Below are 17,500 nucleotides of genomic sequence, written 5' to 3'. Positions count from 1 at the left end.
AACAGGTGCTTTTTAGCCTCTCTCGTTAAGGTACTTGGAAAAAATCCAAGACATGTTTGGTCTTCCCCACTGACAGTGCGCCTTTGCTGGGTAAGTTGTGGACATGGCAGGCACCCCCGGGACACCGGTGGAACGCGGCCGGACTCGTGGTACTCCAACCCGGGCATAATTTTGGATATTTCCCGGTCCTTTTTTTCCCCACTTTCCCAACTTTTCTTCCCAATCACAGTGCGCCTTTGCTGGGTAAGTTGTGGACATGGCAGGCACCCCCGGGACACCGGTGGAACGCGGCCGGACTCGTGGTACTCCAACCCGGGCATAATTTTGGATATTTCCCGGTCCTTTTTTTCCCCACTTTCCCAACTTTTCTTCCCAATCACAGTGCGCCTTTGCTGGGTAAGTTGTGGACATGGCAGGCACCCCCGGGACACCGGTGGAACGCGGCCGGACTCGTGGTACTCCAACCCGGGCATAATTTTGGATATTTCCCGGTCCTTTTTTTCCCCACTTTCCCAACTTTTCTTCCCAATCACAGTGCGCCTTTGCTGGGTAAGTTGTGGACATGGCAGGCACCCCCGGGACACCGGTGGAACGCGGCCGGACTCGTGGTACTCCAACCCGGGCATAATTTTGGATATTTCCCGGTCCTTTTTTTCCCCACTTTCCCAACTTTTCTTCCCAATCACAGTGCGCCTTTGCTGGGTAAGTTGTGGACATGCCAGGCACCCCCGGGACACCGGTGGAACGCGGCGGGACTTGTGGGACTCGAACCTGGGTGTGCTTTTGGATCAAATTCGGGACTTTTGCCCACTTTCCCAACTTTTCTTCCCAATCACAGTGCACCTTTGCTGGGTAAGTTGTGGACATTGTAGGCACCCCGGCACTCTGATGGAACGCGGCGGGACTTGCGGGACTCGAACCTGGGTGTGATTTTGGACCAAATTCGGGACATTTGCCCACTTTCCCAACTTTTCTTCCCAATCACAGTGCGCCTTTGCTGGGTAAGTTGTGGACATTGTAGGCACCCCGAGACACTGGTGGAACGTGGCGGGACTTGTGGGACTCGAACCTGGGTGTGATTTTGGACCAAATTCGGGACTTTTGCCCACTTTCCCAACTTTTCTTCCCAATCACAGTGCGCCTTTGCTGGGTAAGTTGTGGACATTGTAGGCACCCCGGAACCCTGGTGGAACGCGGCGGGACTTGTGGGACTCGAACCTGGGTGTGATTTTGGACCAAATTCGGGACTTTTGCCCACTTTCCCAACTTTTCTTCCCAATCACAGTGCGCCTTTGCTGGGTGCGTTGTGGACATTGTAGGCACCCCGGAACCCTGGTGGAACGCGGCGGGACTTGTGGGACTCGAACCTGGGTGTGATTTTGGACCAAATTCGGGACTTTTGCCCACTTTCCCAACTTTTCTTCCCAATCACAGTGCGCCTTTGCTGGGTGCGTTGTGGACATTGTAGGCACCCCGGAACCCTGGTGGAACGCGGCGGGACTTGTGGGACTCGAACCTGGGTGTGATTTTGGACCAAATTCGGGACTTTTGCCCACTTTCCCAACTTTTCTTCCCAATCACAGTGCGCCTTTGCTGGGTGCGTTGTGGACATTGTAGGCACCCCGGAACCCTGGTGGAACGCGGCGGGACTTGTGGGACTCGAACCTGGGTGTGATTTTGGACCAAATTCGGGACTTTTGCCCACTTTCCCAACTTTTCTTCCCAATCACAGTGCACCTTTGCTGGGTGCGTCGTGGACATTGTAGGCACCCCGAGACACTGGTGGAACGCGGCGGGACTTGTGGGACTCGAACCTGGGTGTGATTTTGGACCAAATTCGGGACTTTTGCCCACTTTCCCAACTTTTCTTCCCAATCACAGTGCGCCTTTGCTGGGTGCGTTGTGGACATTGTAGGTACCCCGGAACCCTGGTGGAACGCGGCGGGACTTGTGGGACTCGAACCTGGGTGTGATTTTGGACCAAATTCGGGACTTTTGCCCACTTTCCCAACTTTTCTTCCCAATCACAGTGCGCCTTTGCTGGGTGCGTTGTGGACATTGTAGGCACCCCGAGACCCTGGTGGAACGCGGCGGGACTTGTGGGACTCGAACCTGGGTGTGATTTTGGACCAAATTCGGGACTTTTGCCCACTTTCCCAACTTTTCTTCCCAATCACAGTGCGCCTTTGCTGGGTGCGTTGTGGACATTGTAGGCACCCCGGAACCCTGGTGGAACGCGGCGGGACTTGTGGGACTCGAACCTGGGTGTGATTTTGGACCAAATTCGGGACTTTTGCCCACTTTCCCAACTTTTCTTCCCAATCACAGTGCGCCTTTGCTGGGTGCGTTGTGGACATTGTAGGCACCCCGGAACCCTGGTGGAACGCGGCGGGACTTGTGGGACTCGAACCTGGGTGTGATTTTGGACCAAATTCGGGACTTTTGCCCACTTTCCCAACTTTTCTTCCCAATCACAGTGCGCCTTTGCTGGGTGCGTTGTGGACATTGTAGGCACCCCGGAACCCTGGTGGAACGCGGCGGGACTTGTGGGACTCGAACCTGGGTGTGATTTTGGATCATTTCGTGGACTTTTGCTATGCATGCCTTCTCCCCGCTAGTTTGATGTGTGCTGCTGCAAAAGTTCCAAGAGGGCGTTTTTGCCCCCCTCCAAACTCCCTCTCTTTGTTTATAGTGCATATTTTCTGCTGGATCTACTCTCTATTTACTCCAAGGAAAAAAACTAGCCGGTCGCGGCAAATTTTTACAATCGGTCGCCAAACTACGGCACGAGGGCCGAACGCGGTACGCCGGCGTCCAAGATACGGCCCGGGGATTTTTTTGATTTTTTGGGCTTTTTTTGATTTTTTTGGACATGTTGGGCATCCCAGGACTCGGGTGCGACTGCAGGACGTGTGGGGCTCTAACCTGGGTGTGGTTTTTGGTCATTTTTCCGGACTTTTGCCCACTTTTCCAAATTTTCTTCCCCACTCACAGTGCGCCTTTGCTGGGTGCGTTTTGGGCATGTGGGGGGCACCTCGGACTCGGGTGGGACGCGGCGGGACTTGTGGCACTCGTACCTGGGTGTGATTTTTGATCATTTTGTGGACTTTTCCCCAGACACTCTCCACTTGTCTACCCCACTTCCCCTGTGACTTTGCTGGGGGGGCGTTTCCCCGCTGTCCTTTGTAGTGTAAGGGTTACTTTTCTTTTTTTTCTGTCTGAAAATAGGGCCCCAAAAGGCCTCACACTCCCCGGGAAGACCTGATGGACGCCTCGGCGTCACTGAAACAGGCCAATCTGTCTGAAAATATGGCCCACGAAAGGCCTCACATTCCCCGGGAAGACCTGATGGACGCCCCGGCCTCACCGAAATAAGCCAAACTGTCTGAAAATAGGGGCTCCAAGGGTTCCCCACTCTTTCTGGCCCACAAAAGGCCTCTCATTCCCCGGGAACACCTGTAGGACTCCCCGGCGTCAAGGAAATACGCCAAACTGTCTGAAAATAGGGCCCCAAAAGAACTGGAAATGATGCCTTTAATTTGGGGGGTGATGTCTTTAATTTGGGGGGTGCATTGGAGGCGGGAGTCCACTGGAGGGCTACACACCGTCTGAATATAGGGCCCCAAAAGGCCTGGAATTAATGTATTTAATTTGGGGGGTGCATTTGCAGCGGGAGTCCACCGGAGGGCTCCATTTCCCCACTCTTTTGTTGACATATGGCCACAAAAGGCCTCTCATTCCCCGGGAAGACCTGATGGACGCCCCGGCGTCACCGAAATAAGCCAAACTGTCTGAAAATAGGGGCTCCAAGGGTTCCCCACTCTTTCTGGCCCACAAAAGGCCTCTCATTCCCCGGGAACACCTGTAGGACTCCCCGGCGTCAAGGAAATACGCCAAACCGGCTGAAAATAGGGCCCCAAAAGAACTGGAAATAATGTCTTTAATTTGGGGGGTGATGTCTATAATTATGGGGGTGCATTGGAGGCGGGAGTCCACTGGAGGGCTCCACAACGTCTGAAAATAGGGCCCCAAAAGAACTGGAAATAATGTCTTTAATTCAGGGTGCATTTGCAGCGAGTGTCCACCAGAGGGCTCCAATTCCCCCACTATAGTCCTGGTACTCTAAAATGATGGCACTTAGTCAAATTTCCGCCTTTTTTTGATGACTTCCAACTAGGAGAGGGACTAATTTTGAGTTCCGGACCCGGGTGGAGAACCATAGCAGGTCGGCCTTCTTAAAGGGAAATGCTCCTAGGCACTTAGTCAAATTCACGCCTTTTTTTTGGACTTCCAGCGAGGAGAGGGACTAATTTTGCGTTCCTGACCCAGGTGGAGAACCATAGCAGGTCGGCCTTCTTAAAGGGACATCCTCCTAGGCACTTAGTCAAATTTACGCCTTTTTTTTGGACTTCCAGCTAGGAGAGGGACTAATTTTGCGTTCCTGACCCAGGTGGAGAACCATAGCAGGTCGGCCTTCTTAAAGGGACATCCTCCTAGACACTTAGTCAAATTCACGCCTTTTTTTTGGACTTCCAGCGAGGAGAGGGACTAATTTGGCGTTCCAGACCCAGGTGGAGAACCATAGCAGGTCGGCCTTCTTAAAGGGACATCCTCCTAGGCACTTAGTCAAATTTACACCTTTTTTTTTTGGACTTCCAGCGAGGAGAGGGACAATTTTGCGTTCCGTACCCAGGTGGAGAACCATAGCAGGTCGGCCTTCTTAAAGGGACATCCTCCTAGGCACTTAGTCAAATTTACGCCTTTTTTTTGGACTTCCAGCGAGGAGAGGGACTAATTTGGCGTTCCAGACCCAGGTGGAGAACCATAGCAGGTCGGCCTTCTTAAAGGGACATGCCCCTAGACACTTAGTCAAATTTACGCCTTTTTTTTTGGACTTCCAGCGAGGAGAGGGACTAATTTGGCGTTCCGTACCCAGGTGGAGAACCATAGCAGGTCGGCCTTCTTAAAGGGAAATGCTCCTAGACACTTAGTCAAATTTACCAAACTTTTCTATAGAGCCCTGGTACTCTAAAATGATGACACAGACAAAAAACCAAACTTTTCTATAGAGGCCTGGTACTCTAAAATAATGACACTTAGTCAAATTTCCGCCTTTTTTTGACTACTTCCAGCTAGGAGGGGGACTAATTTGGCGTTCCGTACCCAGGTGGAGAACCATAGCAGGTCGGCCTTCTTAAAGGGACATGCCCCTAGACACTTAGTCAAATTCACGCCTTTTTTTTTTGGACTTCCAGCTAGGAGAGGGACTAATTTGGCGTTCCGTACCCAGGTGGAGAACCATAGCACGTCGGCCTTCTTAAAGGGACATCCTCCTAGGCACTTAGTCAAATTCACGCCTTTTTTTTGGACTTCCAGCTAGGAGAGGGACTAATTTGGCGTTCCGTACCCAGGTGGAGAACCATAGCAGGTCGGCCTTCTTAAAGGGAAATGCTCCTAGACACTTAGTCAAATTTACCAAACTTTTCTATAGAGCCCTGGTACTCTAAAATGATGACACATAGACAAAAAACCAAACTTTTCTATAGAGGCCTGGTACTCTAAAATGATGGCACTTAGTCAAATTTCCGCCTTTTTTTTGGACTTCCAGCTAGGAGAGGGACTAATTTGGCGTTCCGTACCCAGGTAGAGAACCAAGGCACGTCGGCCTTCTTAAGGGGACATCCTCCTAGGCACTTAGTCAAATTTACGCCTTTTTTTTGGACTTCCAGCGAGGAGAGGGACCTATTTTGCGTTCCTGACCCAGGTGGAGAACCATAGCAGGTCGGCCTTCTTAAAGGGACATCCTCCTAGGCACTTAGTCAAATTTACGCCTTTTTTTTGGACTTCCAGCGAGGAGAGGGACAATTTTGCTTTCCTGACCCAGGTGGAGAACCTTAGCAGGTCGGCCTTCTTAAAGGGACATCCTCCTAGGCACTTAGTCAAATTTACGCCTTTTTTTTGGACTTCCAGCTAGGAGAGGGACTAATTTTGCGTTCCTGACCCAGGTGGAGAACCATAGCAGGTCGGCCTTCTTAAAGGGACATCCTCCTAGACACTTAGTCAAATTCACGCCTTTTTTTTGGACTTCCAGCGAGGAGAGGGACTAATTTGGCGTTCCAGACCCAGGTGGAGAACCATAGCAGGTCGGCCTTCTTAAAGGGACATCCTCCTAGGCACTTAGTCAAATTTACACCTTTTTTTTTTGGACTTCCAGCGAGGAGAGGGACAATTTTGCGTTCCGTACCCAGGTGGAGAACCATAGCAGGTCGGCCTTCTTAAAGGGACATCCTCCTAGGCACTTAGTCAAATTCACGCCTTTTTTTTGGACTTCCAGCGAGGAGAGGGACTAATTTTGCGTTCCTGACCCAGGTGGAGAACCATAGCAGGTCGGCCTTCTTAAAGGGACATCCTCCTAGGCACTTAGTCAAATTTCCGCCTTTTTTTGATGACTTCCAACTAGGAGAGGGACTAATTTTGAGTTCCGGACCCGGGTGGAGAACCATAGCAGGTCGGCCTTCTTAAAGGGAAATGCTCCTAGGCACTTAGTCAAATTCACGCCTTTTTTTTGGACTTCCAGCGAGGAGAGGGACTAATTTTGCGTTCCTGACCCAGGTGGAGAACCATAGCAGGTCGGCCTTCTTAAAGGGACATCCTCCTAGGCACTTAGTCAAATTTACGCCTTTTTTTTGGACTTCCAGCTAGGAGAGGGACTAATTTTGCGTTCCTGACCCAGGTGGAGAACCATAGCAGGTCGGCCTTCTTAAAGGGACATCCTCCTAGACACTTAGTCAAATTCACGCCTTTTTTTTGGACTTCCAGCGAGGAGAGGGACTAATTTGGCGTTCCAGACCCAGGTGGAGAACCATAGCAGGTCGGCCTTCTTAAAGGGACATCCTCCTAGGCACTTAGTCAAATTTACACCTTTTTTTTTTGGACTTCCAGCGAGGAGAGGGACAATTTTGCGTTCCGTACCCAGGTGGAGAACCATAGCAGGTCGGCCTTCTTAAAGGGACATCCTCCTAGGCACTTAGTCAAATTTACGCCTTTTTTTTGGACTTCCAGCGAGGAGAGGGACTAATTTGGCGTTCCAGACCCAGGTGGAGAACCATAGCAGGTCGGCCTTCTTAAAGGGACATGCCCCTAGACACTTAGTCAAATTTACGCCTTTTTTTTTGGACTTCCAGCGAGGAGAGGGACTAATTTGGCGTTCCGTACCCAGGTGGAGAACCATAGCAGGTCGGCCTTCTTAAAGGGAAATGCTCCTAGACACTTAGTCAAATTTACCAAACTTTTCTATAGAGCCCTGGTACTCTAAAATGATGACACAGACAAAAAACCAAACTTTTCTATAGAGGCCTGGTACTCTAAAATAATGACACTTAGTCAAATTTCCGCCTTTTTTTGACTACTTCCAGCTAGGAGGGGGACTAATTTGGCGTTCCGTACCCAGGTGGAGAACCATAGCAGGTCGGCCTTCTTAAAGGGACATGCCCCTAGACACTTAGTCAAATTCACGCCTTTTTTTTTTGGACTTCCAGCTAGGAGAGGGACTAATTTGGCGTTCCGTACCCAGGTGGAGAACCATAGCACGTCGGCCTTCTTAAAGGGACATCCTCCTAGGCACTTAGTCAAATTCACGCCTTTTTTTTGGACTTCCAGCTAGGAGAGGGACTAATTTGGCGTTCCGTACCCAGGTGGAGAACCATAGCAGGTCGGCCTTCTTAAAGGGAAATGCTCCTAGACACTTAGTCAAATTTACCAAACTTTTCTATAGAGCCCTGGTACTCTAAAATGATGACACATAGACAAAAAACCAAACTTTTCTATAGAGGCCTGGTACTCTAAAATGATGGCACTTAGTCAAATTTCCGCCTTTTTTTTGGACTTCCAGCTAGGAGAGGGACTAATTTGGCGTTCCGTACCCAGGTAGAGAACCAAGGCACGTCGGCCTTCTTAAGGGGACATCCTCCTAGGCACTTAGTCAAATTTACGCCTTTTTTTTGGACTTCCAGCGAGGAGAGGGACCTATTTTGCGTTCCTGACCCAGGTGGAGAACCATAGCAGGTCGGCCTTCTTAAAGGGACATCCTCCTAGGCACTTAGTCAAATTTACGCCTTTTTTTTGGACTTCCAGCGAGGAGAGGGACAATTTTGCTTTCCTGACCCAGGTGGAGAACCTTAGCAGGTCGGCCTTCTTAAAGGGACATCCTCCTAGGCACTTAGTCAAATTCACGCCTTTTTTTTGGACTTCCAGCGAGGAGAGGGACAATTTTGCTTTCCTGACCCAGGTGGAGAACCATAGCAGGTCGGCCTTCTTAAAGGGACATCCTCCTAGGCACTTAGTCAAATTTACGCCTTTTTTTTGGACTTCCAGCGAGGAGAGGGACAATTTTGCTTTCCTGACCCAGGTGGAGAACCATAGCAGGTCGGCCTTCTTAAAGGGACATCCTCCTAGGCACTTAGTCAAATTTACACCTTTTTTTTTGGACTTCCAGCGAGGAGAGGGACTAATTTGGCGTTCTGTACCCAGGTGGAGAACCATAGCAGGTCGGCCTTCTTAAGGGGACATCCTCCTAGGCACTTAGTCAAATTTACGCCTTTTTTTTGGACTTCCAGCGAGGAGAGGGACTAATTTTGCTTTCCGTACCCGGGTGGAGAACCATAGCAGGTCAGCCTTCTTAAAGGGACATCCTCCTAGGCACTTAGTCAAATTTACGCCTTTTTTTTGGACTTCCAGCGAGGAGAGGGACTAATTTTGCTTTCCGTACCCGGGTGGAGAACCATAGCAGGTCAGCCTTCTTAAAGGGACATCCTCCTAGGCACTTAGTCAAATTTACGCCTTTTTTTTGGACTTCCAGCGAGGAGAGGGACTAATTTGGCGTTCCAGACCCAGGTGGAGAACCATAGCAGGTCGGCCTTCTTAAAGGGACATGCCCCTAGACACTTAGTCAAATTTACGCCTGAAAATAGGGCCCCAAAAGAACTGGAAATAATTTCTTTAATTCAGGGTGCATTTGCGGCGAGTGTCCACCAGAGGGCTCCAATTCCCCCACTATAGTCCTGGTACTCTAAAATGATGGCACTTAGTCAAATTTCCGCCTTTTTTTTGGACTTCCAGCGAGGAGAGGGACTAATTTGGCGTTCCGTACCCAGGTAGAGAACCAAGGCACGTCGGCCTTCTTAAGGGGACATCCTCCTAGGCACTTAGTCAAATTTACGCCTTTTTTTTGGACTTCCAGCGAGGAGAGGGACTAATTTGGCGTTCCTGACCCAGGTGGAGAACCATAGCAGGTCGGCCTTCTTAAAGGGACATGCTCCTAGACACTTAGTCAAATTTCCGCCCTTTTTTTTGTGACTTCCAACTAGGAGAGGGACTAATTTTGCGTTACGGACCCAGGTGGAGAACCATAGCAGGTCGGCCTTCTTAAAGGGACCTGCTCCTAGACACTTAGTCAAATTTCTTTTTTTGGTGACTTGACTTCCAAAGCCCGAGCGGGGGCCCCGCGGCCCCCGGCTCCATGGTGTTGTCGTTGGCCTAGTTTGCACTAGTTTCCAGGGCTCACCGCGTGGAGGTCGACAACTTGAGCCCCATGGTCTCTCCCCGTGGCGGGCCTCCTGCCCGCCTGGTACGCCGGCAGAGGGCCGGCACGCGGAAGGTGTGGTCTCGTCCCGCACGCGCGAGACGCTTCACCCCCTTCCGGGCGGCCCTCAGGCACTTACGAGAAAACCACGGTGGGTCCGTTCACCGGCCGGTGGGTCCGTTCACCTCCGTGTGTCTCTCTCTGACCCTCTCTGAAAAAAACTAGCCGGTCGCGGCAAATTTTTACAATCGGTCGCCAAACTACGGCACGAGGGCCGAACGCGGTACGCCGGCGTCCAAGATACGGCCCGGGGATTTTTTTGATTTTTTGGGCTTTTTTTGATTTTTTTGGACATGTTGGGCATCCCAGGACTCGGGTGCGACTGCAGGACGTGTGGGGCTCTAACCTGGGTGTGGTTTTTGGTCATTTTTCCGGACTTTTGCCCACTTTTCCAAATTTTCTTCCCCACTCACAGTGCGCCTTTGCTGGGTGCGTTTTGGGCATGTGGGGGGCACCTCGGACTCGGGTGGGACGCGGCGGGACTTGTGGCACTCGTACCTGGGTGTGATTTTTGATCATTTTGTGGACTTTTCCCCAGACACTCTCCACTTGTCTACCCCACTTCCCCTGTGACTTTGCTGGGGGGGCGTTTCCCCGCTGTCCTTTGTAGTGTAAGGGTTACTTTTCTTTTTTTTCTGTCTGAAAATAGGGCCCCAAAAGGCCTCACACTCCCCGGGAAGACCTGATGGACGCCTCGGCGTCACTGAAACAGGCCAATCTGTCTGAAAATATGGCCCACGAAAGGCCTCACATTCCCCGGGAAGACCTGATGGACGCCCCGGCCTCACCGAAATAAGCCAAACTGTCTGAAAATAGGGGCTCCAAGGGTTCCCCACTCTTTCTGGCCCACAAAAGGCCTCTCATTCCCCGGGAACACCTGTAGGACTCCCCGGCGTCAAGGAAATACGCCAAACTGTCTGAAAATAGGGCCCCAAAAGAACTGGAAATGATGCCTTTAATTTGGGGGGTGATGTCTTTAATTTGGGGGGTGCATTGGAGGCGGGAGTCCACTGGAGGGCTACACACCGTCTGAATATAGGGCCCCAAAAGGCCTGGAATTAATGTATTTAATTTGGGGGGTGCATTTGCAGCGGGAGTCCACCGGAGGGCTCCATTTCCCCACTCTTTTGTTGACATATGGCCACAAAAGGCCTCTCATTCCCCGGGAAGACCTGATGGACGCCCCGGCGTCACCGAAATAAGCCAAACTGTCTGAAAATAGGGGCTCCAAGGGTTCCCCACTCTTTCTGGCCCACAAAAGGCCTCTCATTCCCCGGGAACACCTGTAGGACTCCCCGGCGTCAAGGAAATACGCCAAACCGGCTGAAAATAGGGCCCCAAAAGAACTGGAAATAATGTCTTTAATTTGGGGGGTGATGTCTATAATTATGGGGGTGCATTGGAGGCGGGAGTCCACTGGAGGGCTCCACAACGTCTGAAAATAGGGCCCCAAAAGAACTGGAAATAATGTCTTTAATTCAGGGTGCATTTGCAGCGAGTGTCCACCAGAGGGCTCCAATTCCCCCACTATAGTCCTGGTACTCTAAAATGATGGCACTTAGTCAAATTTCCGCCTTTTTTTGATGACTTCCAACTAGGAGAGGGACTAATTTTGAGTTCCGGACCCGGGTGGAGAACCATAGCAGGTCGGCCTTCTTAAAGGGAAATGCTCCTAGGCACTTAGTCAAATTCACGCCTTTTTTTTGGACTTCCAGCGAGGAGAGGGACTAATTTTGCGTTCCTGACCCAGGTGGAGAACCATAGCAGGTCGGCCTTCTTAAAGGGACATCCTCCTAGGCACTTAGTCAAATTTACGCCTTTTTTTTGGACTTCCAGCTAGGAGAGGGACTAATTTTGCGTTCCTGACCCAGGTGGAGAACCATAGCAGGTCGGCCTTCTTAAAGGGACATCCTCCTAGACACTTAGTCAAATTCACGCCTTTTTTTTGGACTTCCAGCGAGGAGAGGGACTAATTTGGCGTTCCAGACCCAGGTGGAGAACCATAGCAGGTCGGCCTTCTTAAAGGGACATCCTCCTAGGCACTTAGTCAAATTTACACCTTTTTTTTTTGGACTTCCAGCGAGGAGAGGGACAATTTTGCGTTCCGTACCCAGGTGGAGAACCATAGCAGGTCGGCCTTCTTAAAGGGACATCCTCCTAGACACTTAGTCAAATTCACGCCTTTTTTTTGGACTTCCAGCGAGGAGAGGGACTAATTTGGCGTTCCAGACCCAGGTGGAGAACCATAGCAGGTCGGCCTTCTTAAAGGGACATCCTCCTAGGCACTTAGTCAAATTTACGCCTTTTTTTTGGACTTCCAGCGAGGAGAGGGACTAATTTGGCGTTCCAGACCCAGGTGGAGAACCATAGCAGGTCGGCCTTCTTAAAGGGACATGCCCCTAGACACTTAGTCAAATTTACGCCTTTTTTTTGGGACTTCCAGCGAGGAGAGGGACTAATTTGGCGTTCCGTACCCAGGTGGAGAACCATAGCAGGTCGGCCTTCTTAAAGGGAAATGCTCCTAGACACTTAGTCAAATTTACCAAACTTTTCTATAGAGCCCTGGTACTCTAAAATGATGACACATAGACAAAAAACCAAACTTTTCTATAGAGGCCTGGTACTCTAAAATAATGACACTTAGTCAAATTTCCGCCTTTTTTTGACTACTTCCAGCTAGGAGGGGGACTAATTTGGCGTTCCGTACCCAGGTGGAGAACCATAGCAGGTCGGCCTTCTTAAAGGGACATGCCCCTAGACACTTAGTCAAATTCACGCCTTTTTTTTTTGGACTTCCAGCTAGGAGAGGGACTAATTTGGCGTTCCGTACCCAGGTGGAGAACCATAGCACGTCGGCCTTCTTAAAGGGACATCCTCCTAGGCACTTAGTCAAATTCACGCCTTTTTTTTGGACTTCCAGCTAGGAGAGGGACTAATTTGGCGTTCCGTACCCAGGTGGAGAACCATAGCAGGTCGGCCTTCTTAAAGGGAAATGCTCCTAGACACTTAGTCAAATTTACCAAACTTTTCTATAGAGCCCTGGTACTCTAAAATGATGACACATAGACAAAAAACCAAACTTTTCTATAGAGGCCTGGTACTCTAAAATGATGGCACTTAGTCAAATTTCCGCCTTTTTTTTGGACTTCCAGCTAGGAGAGGGACTAATTTGGCGTTCCGTACCCAGGTAGAGAACCAAGGCACGTCGGCCTTCTTAAGGGGACATCCTCCTAGGCACTTAGTCAAATTTACGCCTTTTTTTTGGACTTCCAGCGAGGAGAGGGACCTATTTTGCGTTCCTGACCCAGGTGGAGAACCATAGCAGGTCGGCCTTCTTAAAGGGACATCCTCCTAGGCACTTAGTCAAATTTACGCCTTTTTTTTGGACTTCCAGCGAGGAGAGGGACAATTTTGCTTTCCTGACCCAGGTGGAGAACCTTAGCAGGTCGGCCTTCTTAAAGGGACATCCTCCTAGGCACTTAGTCAAATTCACGCCTTTTTTTTGGACTTCCAGCGAGGAGAGGGACAATTTTGCTTTCCTGACCCAGGTGGAGAACCATAGCAGGTCGGCCTTCTTAAAGGGACATCCTCCTAGGCACTTAGTCAAATTTACGCCTTTTTTTTGGACTTCCAGCGAGGAGAGGGACAATTTTGCTTTCCTGACCCAGGTGGAGAACCATAGCAGGTCGGCCTTCTTAAAGGGACATCCTCCTAGGCACTTAGTCAAATTTACACCTTTTTTTTTGGACTTCCAGCGAGGAGAGGGACTAATTTGGCGTTCTGTACCCAGGTGGAGAACCATAGCAGGTCGGCCTTCTTAAGGGGACATCCTCCTAGGCACTTAGTCAAATTTACGCCTTTTTTTTGGACTTCCAGCGAGGAGAGGGACTAATTTTGCTTTCCGTACCCGGGTGGAGAACCATAGCAGGTCAGCCTTCTTAAAGGGACATCCTCCTAGGCACTTAGTCAAATTTACGCCTTTTTTTTGGACTTCCAGCGAGGAGAGGGACTAATTTTGCTTTCCGTACCCGGGTGGAGAACCATAGCAGGTCAGCCTTCTTAAAGGGACATCCTCCTAGGCACTTAGTCAAATTTACGCCTTTTTTTTGGACTTCCAGCGAGGAGAGGGACTAATTTGGCGTTCCAGACCCAGGTGGAGAACCATAGCAGGTCGGCCTTCTTAAAGGGACATGCCCCTAGACACTTAGTCAAATTTACGCCTGAAAATAGGGCCCCAAAAGAACTGGAAATAATTTCTTTAATTCAGGGTGCATTTGCGGCGAGTGTCCACCAGAGGGCTCCAATTCCCCCACTATAGTCCTGGTACTCTAAAATGATGGCACTTAGTCAAATTTCCGCCTTTTTTTTGGACTTCCAGCGAGGAGAGGGACTAATTTGGCGTTCCGTACCCAGGTAGAGAACCAAGGCACGTCGGCCTTCTTAAGGGGACATCCTCCTAGGCACTTAGTCAAATTTACGCCTTTTTTTTGGACTTCCAGCGAGGAGAGGGACTAATTTGGCGTTCCTGACCCAGGTGGAGAACCATAGCAGGTCGGCCTTCTTAAAGGGACATGCTCCTAGACACTTAGTCAAATTTCCGCCCTTTTTTTTGTGACTTCCAACTAGGAGAGGGACTAATTTTGCGTTACGGACCCAGGTGGAGAACCATAGCAGGTCGGCCTTCTTAAAGGGACCTGCTCCTAGACACTTAGTCAAATTTCTTTTTTTGGTGACTTGACTTCCAAAGCCCGAGCGGGGGCCCCGCGGCCCCCGGCTCCATGGTGTTGTCGTTGGCCTAGTTTGCACTAGTTTCCAGGGCTCACCGCGTGGAGGTCGACAACTTGAGCCCCATGGTCTCTCCCCGTGGCGGGCCTCCTGCCCGCCTGGTACGCCGGCAGAGGGCCGGCACGCGGAAGGTGTGGTCTCGTCCCGCACGCGCGAGACGCTTCACCCCCTTCCGGGCGGCCCTCAGGCACTTACGAGAAAACCACGGTGGGTCCGTTCACCGGCCGGTGGGTCCGTTCACCGGCCGGTGGGTCCGTTCACCTCCGTGTGTCTCTCTCTGACCCTCTCTGAAAAAAACTAGCCGGTCGCGGCAAATTTTTACAATCGGTCGCCAAACTACGGCACGAGGGCCGAACGCGGTACGCCGGCGTCCAAGATACGGCCCGGGGATTTTTTTGATTTTTTGGGCTTTTTTTGATTTTTTTGGACATGTTGGGCATCCCAGGACTCGGGTGCGACTGCAGGACGTGTGGGGCTCTAACCTGGGTGTGGTTTTTGGTCATTTTTCCGGACTTTTGCCCACTTTTCCAAATTTTCTTCCCCACTCACAGTGCGCCTTTGCTGGGTGCGTTTTGGGCATGTGGGGGGCACCTCGGACTCGGGTGGGACGCGGCGGGACTTGTGGCACTCGTACCTGGGTGTGATTTTTGATCATTTTGTGGACTTTTCCCCAGACACTCTCCACTTGTCTACCCCACTTCCCCTGTGACTTTGCTGGGGGGGCGTTTCCCCGCTGTCCTTTGTAGTGTAAGGGTTACTTTTCTTTTTTTTCTGTCTGAAAATAGGGCCCCAAAAGGCCTCACACTCCCCGGGAAGACCTGATGGACGCCTCGGCGTCACTGAAACAGGCCAATCTGTCTGAAAATATGGCCCACGAAAGGCCTCACATTCCCCGGGAAGACCTGATGGACGCCCCGGCCTCACCGAAATAAGCCAAACTGTCTGAAAATAGGGGCTCCAAGGGTTCCCCACTCTTTCTGGCCCACAAAAGGCCTCTCATTCCCCGGGAACACCTGTAGGACTCCCCGGCGTCAAGGAAATACGCCAAACTGTCTGAAAATAGGGCCCCAAAAGAACTGGAAATGATGCCTTTAATTTGGGGGGTGATGTCTTTAATTTGGGGGGTGCATTGGAGGCGGGAGTCCACTGGAGGGCTACACACCGTCTGAATATAGGGCCCCAAAAGGCCTGGAATTAATGTATTTAATTTGGGGGGTGCATTTGCAGCGGGAGTCCACCGGAGGGCTCCATTTCCCCACTCTTTTGTTGACATATGGCCACAAAAGGCCTCTCATTCCCCGGGAAGACCTGATGGACGCCCCGGCGTCACCGAAATAAGCCAAACTGTCTGAAAATAGGGGCTCCAAGGGTTCCCCACTCTTTCTGGCCCACAAAAGGCCTCTCATTCCCCGGGAACACCTGTAGGACTCCCCGGCGTCAAGGAAATACGCCAAACCGGCTGAAAATAGGGCCCCAAAAGAACTGGAAATAATGTCTTTAATTTGGGGGGTGATGTCTATAATTATGGGGGTGCATTGGAGGCGGGAGTCCACTGGAGGGCTCCACAACGTCTGAAAATAGGGCCCCAAAAGAACTGGAAATAATGTCTTTAATTCAGGGTGCATTTGCAGCGAGTGTCCACCAGAGGGCTCCAATTCCCCCACTATAGTCCTGGTACTCTAAAATGATGGCACTTAGTCAAATTTCCGCCTTTTTTTGATGACTTCCAACTAGGAGAGGGACTAATTTTGAGTTCCGGACCCGGGTGGAGAACCATAGCAGGTCGGCCTTCTTAAAGGGAAATGCTCCTAGGCACTTAGTCAAATTCACGCCTTTTTTTTGGACTTCCAGCGAGGAGAGGGACTAATTTTGCGTTCCTGACCCAGGTGGAGAACCATAGCAGGTCGGCCTTCTTAAAGGGACATCCTCCTAGGCACTTAGTCAAATTTACGCCTTTTTTTTGGACTTCCAGCTAGGAGAGGGACTAATTTTGCGTTCCTGACCCAGGTGGAGAACCATAGCAGGTCGGCCTTCTTAAAGGGACATCCTCCTAGACACTTAGTCAAATTCACGCCTTTTTTTTGGACTTCCAGCGAGGAGAGGGACTAATTTGGCGTTCCAGACCCAGGTGGAGAACCATAGCAGGTCGGCCTTCTTAAAGGGACATCCTCCTAGGCACTTAGTCAAATTTACACCTTTTTTTTTTGGACTTCCAGCGAGGAGAGGGACAATTTTGCGTTCCGTACCCAGGTGGAGAACCATAGCAGGTCGGCCTTCTTAAAGGGACATCCTCCTAGGCACTTAGTCAAATTTACGCCTTTTTTTTGGACTTCCAGCGAGGAGAGGGACTAATTTGGCGTTCCGTACCCAGGTGGAGAACCATAGCAGGTCGGCCTTCTTAAAGGGAAATGCTCCTAGACACTTAGTCAAATTTACACCTTTTTTTTGGGACTTCCAGCGAGGAGAGGGACTAATTTGGCGTTCCGTACCCAGGTGGAGAACCATAGCAGGTCGGCCTTCTTAAAGGGAAATGCTCCTAGACACTTAGTCAAATTCACGCCTTTTTTTTTGGACTTCCAGCGAGGAGAGGGACTAATTTGGCGTTCCGTACCCAGGTGGAGAACCATAGCAGGTCGGCCTTCTTAAAGGGAAATGCTCCTAGACACTTAGTCAAATTCACGCCTTTTTTTTGGACTTCCAGCGAGGAGAGGGACAATTTTGCTTTCCTGACCCAGGTGGAGAACCATAGCAGGTCGGCCTTCTTAAGGGGACATCCTCCTAGGCACTTAGTCAAATTTCCGCCTTTTTTTTGGACTTCCAGCGAGGAGAGGGACTAATTTGGCGTTCCGTACCCAGGTGGAGAACCATAGCAGGTCGGCCTTCTTAAAGGGAAATGCTCCTAGACACTTAGTCAAATTCACGCCTTTTTTTTTGGACTTCCAGCTAGGAGAGGGACTAATTTGGCGTTCCGTACCCAGGTGGAGAACCATAGCAGGTCGGCCTTCTTAAAGGGAAATGCTCCTAGACACTTAGTCAAATTTACCAAACTTTTCTATAGAGCCCTGGTACTCTAAA

This window comes from Nerophis lumbriciformis, unplaced genomic scaffold (genome assembly GCF_033978685.3).
Source record: "Nerophis lumbriciformis unplaced genomic scaffold, RoL_Nlum_v2.1 HiC_scaffold_141, whole genome shotgun sequence".
NCBI lineage: Eukaryota > Metazoa > Chordata > Actinopteri > Syngnathiformes > Syngnathidae > Nerophis > Nerophis lumbriciformis.
Note: the sequence above shows the minus strand (reverse complement) of the source record.